The sequence below is a fragment of the Eptatretus burgeri genome, chromosome 9 (assembly GCF_056783735.1).
Source record: "Eptatretus burgeri isolate ZD-2024b chromosome 9, Ebu_testis_v1, whole genome shotgun sequence".
Taxonomy (NCBI): domain Eukaryota; kingdom Metazoa; phylum Chordata; class Myxini; order Myxiniformes; family Myxinidae; genus Eptatretus; species Eptatretus burgeri.
In genome coordinates, this window is record NC_140969.1 from 23,454,501 (window position 1) to 23,463,931 (window position 9,431).

The 9,431-nt window shown below is 38.5% G+C and overlaps 1 long non-coding RNA gene across 1 annotated transcript in view; it reads right to left on the reverse strand.

Annotated features, from left to right (window-relative positions):
* Window positions 1-9,085, reverse strand: part of LOC147019718 (uncharacterized) — a 21,997-nt gene extending 12,912 nt beyond the window's left edge. Inside the window, exon 1 of the long non-coding RNA XR_015062041.1 lies at window positions 8,854-9,085. This is a non-coding gene — a long non-coding RNA (uncharacterized LOC147019718). The remainder of the gene's footprint in view (window positions 1-8,853) is intronic.
* Between the last annotated feature and the right edge of the window lie 346 nt (window positions 9,086-9,431).

Here is a 9,431-nt window from a genome sequence, read left to right on the forward strand (position 1 = left end):
ATTACGCGGGAACGGACAACATCTGACGACTTAGACGAAGTGACGACTTCGAGATGACGACTTACAGAGGGATGACCCTTTATTCAAAGGGATTTAACATGAGATAAATTCGGGACTTTTTGACGCTGCCGACTTAGGTGAAGTGACGAGTTACACGCTGCTGACTTACGCCTAGTCTACTGCATATATATATATACATATATATACATTATATTTACATATATATATATATATATATATATACATACATATACATACACACATATATATATATATATATAAATATATATACAAACATATATATACACATATATATAAATATATATACAAACATATATATACACATATATAGAAATATATACAAACATATATATATATATATATATAGTAATATATACATATATATATATATATATATATATATATATATATATATATATATATACATATATAGAAATATATACATATATAGAAATATATACATACATATATAGAAATATATACATATATAGAAATATATACATAGAAATATATACATATATATAAATATATACATACATATATATATATACATATATATAAATATATACATATATACATATATATATATATATAAATATATACATATATATATAAATATATACATATATACATATATATATATATATATATATAAATATATACATATATATATATATATATATATATATATATATATATATATATATATATATATATATATATATATATATATATATATATATATATATATATATATATATATATATATATATATATATATATATATATGTACACACACACACACACACACACACACACACACACACACACACACACACACACACACACACACACACACACACACACACACACACACACTCACACACACACACACTCCTCTCTGCTTTATAAGGGGTGAGGTACAATGGCACAAATCTTCTGCCCTGCCTTGATCATAATACTCCTCCACTTCACTCTGTCCTCAGTCAATTCTCTCCACTCTCCAACTACCCCACAAATCTTCCAATGTCAACCATGGTCTACCTATTTTCCTCCAGCATTGCCCCCTAAACATATCGCTTTTCTTTTCCATTCTCTCTTCCTCCATCTTCACCACATGACCAGCATACTTCTTACCAATCTCCCCACCAAGGTTATTTGCACATGAATCCCCTCCATCAGTTTATCCATCCTCTTTCCTTCCTCTCACCTCTCACTGTCTTCCCTTTCCCCACCTCTCCTCACTCTCCCTTCCTCCATGCTGCTCCTACCTCCTCTCTCTTTCTCCCTCCATCTCCTCACTCTCCCCCACCCATCCCCCTCTAATGTTCCCGTTAGTGAAGCAATGGGTGCTACTTACTAGTGTGTGTTTGTATATTTTTACATATATATATATATATATATATATATATATATATATATATAGATATATATATATAAAAATAGATATACCAAGGTACCCTTTGCTGTTTGAAACCGTTCCCAGAGTTCCTCCACAGCTGGAAAGACATAAACAAATGGTACAACATGATAATCCCAATGCTGCACACCCCTTCAGCTGCCAGACCCATTTTTAACTTGTTGGTGAATCATTAGTGACAGTACAGACAGAAACATGCACCACTTAGGCTCCGAAGCATGCATCACGTATAAATGTCAAGAGCAGTCATCATATGTATGAAAAACAAAGAACCACTCACATGTCTCACCTGTGAATGGAGGGAATAACCAATTAGCTCTCTCTTAATCAATGAAACCTAGATATATAAACTGTGACAGATGTCGCCTCTGGAAAACTCCAAGAGACCATGATTGCCAGTTGCCCCAGAACTTCCCATGGGATCCCATGCTCAGAGCCGTGGTACCATACATAAAAGTCTGAGTGCAAGCGGGTACCATGTTGGCAGTGAAGCAACAGACCTTCGTGAGTTGGCCAAGTGGAACCAACATTGCCGAAGCACATCTGAGATCGATTGAGGCTCGCAAGCATGTACCGCATGCAAATGTCAAAAAGCACACATGCTTGGGAGCCACATTGGTGTGCGTTTCTGTCTGCACTGTCGCTGATGATTCAACAATTTGTGATGAAACCGGTCCAGCGGCTGACGGGGTGTATCAGTTAAAAGCTAGATATTGTATGGATTCGTAAATATCTGTAAATTAACGATTAAAATTGACGGTTTTATGTTATAAGTTTTGTGCAGCATGGATCGGTAAATTGAAATATAAACAGCTTGATGTATAATGAGCTAATTTGGACTGTAGATGACAGTATTGCACTGTAAACTGTCTAGTGAGATTCATGTCGATTGTTGATACTGGAACCTTCTCAGATGGACTTTCCAATATGGACGAGAATCACATTTTCCGGAAGGCATGGGATTGTTCTGTGATTCCATATAAACCCACGAGAGGAATGTGTGCAGAGACAGGTGACAGGAAGTGCGTTTTGACCGTCCCCGTGCTCAATTTAACTCTGATGAGTGAATGAAGTGTTAATGTCCAGAGCAGTTGTTAACACGTGGAGCTGATTATAATCGGGTTGATTAAAACTCATTGAGATTGTGTATTGGAAAATAATTACTTTGAGCTCTTGAAATCATCCTGGATGGGCCAGCGTATGATAGAGGACACCGCGATGGGATTTGAAGGATCGACAGCCCCGACGGACGAGGTGAACACACGCGAGTTGTGCTGGCAGGACTGGGACACTGGGCGGCGGAAACAACTCAACACCGGAATCGGAGTTTGACATTGCATGTAATGGTGAACTTCCTCATTTGCTTTTGTATCTGTTTATTTGAAATACAACTTTCAAAAACGTTGAAAAATATTATGTTGATGTGGTCATTGTAACGTCACTCGGAAGTCACAGACACCAACTGCCAAAGATCCATTTGAGTGGTAGCTGACCTGTATGTTTGTTCATGACCCTGGATTTGGCTGACCAAGGCACAATCTCGGGTGGCTCCATATCTAGAATTGTTCGGAATACATTATTCTACATATGTACCAATTTTGGTGCTTTTATGCAAATATGAACAATGGATGTGAAATATCAGACTATGCTGCCATATAGTACTGCAGCATAGCAAACCAATTGTTCAAATTTGCATAAAAGCACCAAAATTGGTACATATGTTGACTAATGTATTCTGAACTAGAAGGGCACTCAGTGAAGCGCATACCTCCGCCATGTAATGCCTGATCCATGAGAACATATCGGGCCCATTACATTTTTGAACGAGATCGATGCACATGTAGAAATGCCCAAAAAAAAAAATCAAAATTTTTTTGAAAAAAAAGTTGCAAAATTTTGTTTTTTTTTTCTCTAACAATTTTTTTTTTGGGGGGGGGTTGGAAATCACTTAAAACATGTAGAAATGTAAAAACAAAAATTCAAATATTTTTTCAAAATGGCCGCCATATCGGCCATATTGGACTTTGGACCAAGTCCAAAATGTAATGGCATGATCCTTGGACCATACCTAACCCCCCCACCAAGTTTCGTCGAAATCCGTCGAGGAGTTTTTCCGTAATACTGTTCACAAACAAACAAACAAGCAAACAGACAGGGGTGAAAACAGTAAACTCCGTCCATCTTCGATGGCGGAGGTTAACAATTCTGGATATGGAGCCACCCGAGATTGTGCCTTGGTCAGCCAAAGCAGTCAGCCAAATTAAAATCTAATCGAGATAACATTGGTGCTTTGCCGAGGGTGCACTCCCCACTCAGGTAACCACATGACCTCTAGTTAAATGGAATGGAAATCATGGTTGACTGGGTGGCGTTCGTGGTTCTAAAACAACTCACCAGACCACAACGTTAATTGTGAGCGGTGGCCGCAGGTCCGGCTCTTCCGAAGACAACCGGGGATTAACCCCCCTGAGTGACAAACTCGTGTCTCGGTACCCGTGGCTGCAACCACATATATATCTATATCCTCTCATTTTTCCTGTTTTCTCTCACCTGTGGAACAAATTCCTCAGCATGTTCAATCTCACTCTTTCCTCCAGGGCTTTAAGACAGGTGTTCACCACTGTCTTGGGTCACCCCACCACCGCTCCCCCCATCCAAAACCATGATCTTTTCTGACCCCATTATAACCAACCCCGTTGCCACCCTTTCTTTCTAGGTTATTTTTTTCTTCCCTCTCCATCATTTCCGTTTTTGTTCCATTGCTGTTTCATCCCTCAACTGTTTTCCTTTATCTTGTTCTTTCAGCCCCTTCTCTCGGGGTTTGAGCTTGTATCGTTTGTTCACCCCCTGTGTTCTTCCACCCTCATTCATTTTCCCCTCGAGCATTCTTTTTCCAAGTGTCTCCCGTTGTGTCCCTTTACCCTGCTTTGTATGCAAAAAAGCCACAACCACTGCTTTAACGATGTTTATGTCTACGACACCTTCAAAGGCACCATTGGTTATACTTTGTTCAACCTGAAGAGGGTGACAATCAACCATCACATTGAAACAGAATTGCTGTTTTTTTTTTTAAGTCAATGTCCTTACACACTTGTGCTGGCATGATGGGCCAAAGGGTGCACACACTCACCTCTACACTGTATACCGTGGGTTTGAATCTTAACCCATTTACTGTACAAAGCCGGTGTTTCATAGGCAGGATGATTCATCAATGTGTGTGCCATCCCTTGGATGGACATTAAATTGGGCATCCCATCTGCCGGCATTAGTTGGTGGACGTCAAAGATCCCACAGTGTCCTCTGTGAAGAGGAGGCGAGCAGTCGCCGACACCATAAACAAATTCCAAATTCCTACCCAGACTTCAAGTGTTGAAGTGACGACTTGGCCAGGATTGTATCCTGAGCCAAAGAATATACTTTGGCAGAACTGATGCTCAGACAGCATTAGCCTACGAAATGTATTAAAAAAAACACATAAATATATGTAAAAATAATTAAAAAAATATATATATATATACATAAATATAAAAATACATGGATATATATATATATATATATATATATATATATATATATATATATATATATATATATATATATATATATATATATATATATATATATATACATATACATATATATATGAAATATCTCGATTATAATACCAAGCTTCCACACTAAAAACTCGGCTCGCCGTCACACGATCCTTAGGAAATTTCTGTGGCACTTAGTGGACATGCCGATAATGTTTGGGAAGTCTTGGCGTTCCATAGTACCACTTGCATTTTGCACAATGCGTATTTTTGTCATTCCCCGTGTCGGTCTGTCGTCTGCTACCAGCAGCTATGTTGTATTGCTATCCCGTGCATGTGCATGGGTATTGCAAGTATATATCAAATATATATATATATATATATATATATATATATATATATATATATATATATATATTTTTTTTAAAGAAGAAAAGGCACTTCGAACCAAAAGTAAAAACTCGATCGATTCTGCCAATTTGTGCAAAAAGGCAAGAGCAGACCAGGTCTCAGGGCAACGTTTCGCCAGCTTCACAGATGGCTTCATCAGGCACAATATATTTATATGTACATACATATATATATATATATATATATATATATATATATATATATATATATATATATATATATATATATATATATATATATATATATATATATATATATATATATATATATATATATATATATATATATATATATATATATATATACACATGTATTACGGTGGTTCAACACAAACATGAAAATTTCTTTTCTTGATCACGAGATCATTGTCTCTATCGAGTGAGCCTGCTACGACAGCAATGCGATGCTACACCCAAACAGTGAGACTGCATCCTCGAAGCCTTCAAGAGTTTCTACAACTTTGATGAGGATCTCACTCAGCTTTACGAATACATATGGAAACACTGGGAAAACGTTTGTGTTGAATTCATTATGTTACAATGGTTATTTAGCTACAGAAAAATATCATGTGCTGATAGATCTGTATCATTGAAGCTTCTCTTTTGAGGAAAACAATAACTAGCCGTTACTGTCATTCAATGTTAGGGAAGGGGGAGGAAGGGGAGTGGGACTGCAAATGAAAATGGATTATTTTGGATAAGCTTGTTAGAAGTCGACTCTGGAATGATTATCAGGAATGATAGCATCCTGTGGGAAATATCGTGAATGATGATAAAGAGTCGGATTATTATTTATCAGGTGTATTGATATCAATATGACGCAAGATATACCTGGCAAAGTAAAAAACGATTGTAACTGGGAAGAGACACTTAAGGAATAGAACAATATTTAGGCGAAGATGTGTTTTTATGCGATAAAGAACGTCCAGAAAAGTCTTCCTTTAATTTGGAATTTAATAAGGAATTCATACATTTCTGAGATATCTTAACAGGAACAAGATTTTGAGGCCACGTTCAGTTCCATTTACGATATCTTAGAGGAATGAAGATTTCCCATGTTGTCAACATTTCATTGTACAGAGTTGGTCACAAAATGTAACCGATTTTAATTGTTTATTAAATCTACTATTTTTCATGCAAGGTCATATAATTTACATGATGCATAAAGGAACTCATAAAGTTTAGTTTGACTATCAGAATTGTTCGAAATATCCTCCTCTAACTTCTACAAACTTACAGATACATATTCTTATTCTTGCAGATGGCAGCTTTGCTGCCGGTAGCTATCATTTTGTTGGGGCATGACCATGCCACTGATACTGTGCCCCATACCAGTGCACTGGTACTCATTTGACCAACCTCAGAAAGGTGACAGGCTGAGTCAACCCCACCTCATGTTAATTCAGCAGCCAATAGAGCTCAAACTCAGGACCCTAAGATCACAAGCCAGCCATCCTCGTCACTAAACCAACACTAGGCTTTACAGATACGTATGGAATAGTTTCTGACTATCCAGACTGGTGTGTTTCACGTGAGACTGGAACGAGCCCTCCTTACAGCGTCTTTGAGGTCAGGAATGTTCATGGAGTTCTCTTTGAAAACATTTCCCTAAGCCAAATCTAAAGGTGAGAGGCCAGGACATCTTGGAGGCCAAGGAAATCCAGATTGGTGGGATATTAATCTTCCAGGAACGTGAGTGTTGAGCCACATATTTCTGTAGTCATGTGAGATGTGTTCCGAGTGCTTGGTTTCAACATGGACAAGCGAGCTGTATGCATAGTTGCTTCGTCCTGTTGAAACCAAGCACTCGGAACACATCTCACATGACTCCAGAAATATGTGTACAACATGTGTACGTAACGTTCCGTATTCATAGACACCTCTTCCTCGGTATCCTGATCTTCAAAAAAGTATGGACCAGAAATCCAATGACTACTGAGATCACACCATATCATTTTTGGGGAATGGAGGTCTAACTCAACAAAGTGAGCTGGTGTATCCATGCCCCAAAAACCGACAATTCTGTTTGTTTACCATTCAAGTAAACATGACATTTGTCACTGAAGATTATGTCGTCTCTGTTGATTCCTGCTTGATCAATAATCCTGCTGAATCACGCACAAATTTCATAATGTTGATGCTCCTCATCTGAGTCTAACTGGTGCAATCAATTGGATTTTGAAAGGGAAACCTTTCAGAAGAGACATTAACACTCGAATGACACTGCTTTGAGACTCTCCGATTTCATGTGAAATGCATCTTGTTTATTTTCTGGGGATACGCGTAAATAATTTCCTTAATTCTGTTGAAGGTCTCTGGAATTTGAATATTCCTTGAAGGTCCAGAGTGTCCTGCATTATTGTTCTTCACAGAGCCCGTCTCGCTCCACTTTCAAACTGTACGGCGATGTATAATCTTCGAGATTGATGCATATGTCGAGGGAATCGTCTTCTGAACGCACGCGGCACTACTTTCACTGGTTTCAGTTCTACCTTCTTCTCTGCAATGAAGATTCGCTCCACTGTTGTTAGATGTGCCATGTTACTTGCAAATAAAAAAAAGAAAAATATTAGAAATGCCAAAATGCAGTTCCTACAAACAATTTGAATGCTTACCCGACCTAATCTATGGAAATATTTTCAAGTGTTTGTGTGTTCGTTTGTGCGATTCTATGTTATTCTTCCATGCCCTAAGCGTAGAACACAGAGGTCCTAAATTTTGGATTTTAGAACTTCAGAATTTGGGTGAGGTTTTAAGCTCGCCCCACCTTCCCCACAAGATCCCCCTTCTCAGAAATTCTCTGTATGTATGCTTATGTATTTCTGAAAAGTATAGAAAAATCCGGCTGAGCCAATCTCCAACTTATTTTGCACAAGTGCGAGGGTTACTCAGGTTCAAGTCAAGAACACCAAAAAGTCCCCCTCAAAATTCCCCCCCCCCACCGACCACGCACCAACAGGTGATTGAGCATTCAATTGCGGAAAGCCAATACTGCAGTGTTAGAGCACAATGCGACCTAGTTGGTCGGCACATCCACAAGGAAATTATCTGTATGTTTGTCTGAATGTCATCGAAAAATAATGGCGAGGCCAATTTCCACCAAATTTTGAAAATGTGCTGGGGGTAACAGGGTCAGGTCATGGGTACAACCCCCCCTCAACCCCCCTCATCCCACCCCCCTCCACAACAATGCACTGCACAAGAAAAAAAAACTACGCAGGGTTTCTGGCACAAATTGTGTGTTGTAAAAGTTGAAATCTTGTAAACAATTTAGATATGTGCTTTTCTTTGTTGCTCTTTCACGGCCGAAACCACCACTGGGAAAAGCTCACCCAACCGGGCACTGCCGAGAAACTCCAACTCCCCTCGGGTAGCCCCTGCTAGTTAACTACTACGTCTGACATTTCTACGTACTAATATATATTTTTTTAAATAAAATTTTCAAATCGGGTACATTTGTGTGACTCACCCTGTCTGTACAAAGATATCGATGCTGATGAAAAAGTTTCAATAAAGGAGATAGACAATGTAGCTAAGATGAAGAGGCAGATGGAACATCAGAGTTTCGTTGGAACTGCACCGATTCATTTTCGCTTCTCCGAATGTGGACCGGCACCCGACCTTGTCTGCACACCTGGATAAATCCTCTGTCTGAAAATGACTGCAGGCATTCCAACTTACTCAGTTTTGCATCCAACAATCGGATGTCCTGCAACTGAAAAACAAAAAAAAAATGAAAAATCACTCATAGAGTAACACTTGGCTCAACGGAGCTGCACTCGGTAGAGCACGTACCTCCGCCAGACCTGAACCCAGACCTGAACCAAAATCGAATCAATTCATCATTGCCACACTCCCAACTTGTACACAAACTTTCTGTGGAATCCATCCATAACCTCTTGAGATATTGTGCTCTGTATAATTTTGGCCCGATCTCTCCAATGGTGAAGAATCAAATGAAAAATTCTCGGATCTGGATCCGGAGTCGGATCTTCACAAAAATCGAATTAATTTGTCGCTATGACGCACCCCAACAAGTCCACCAAC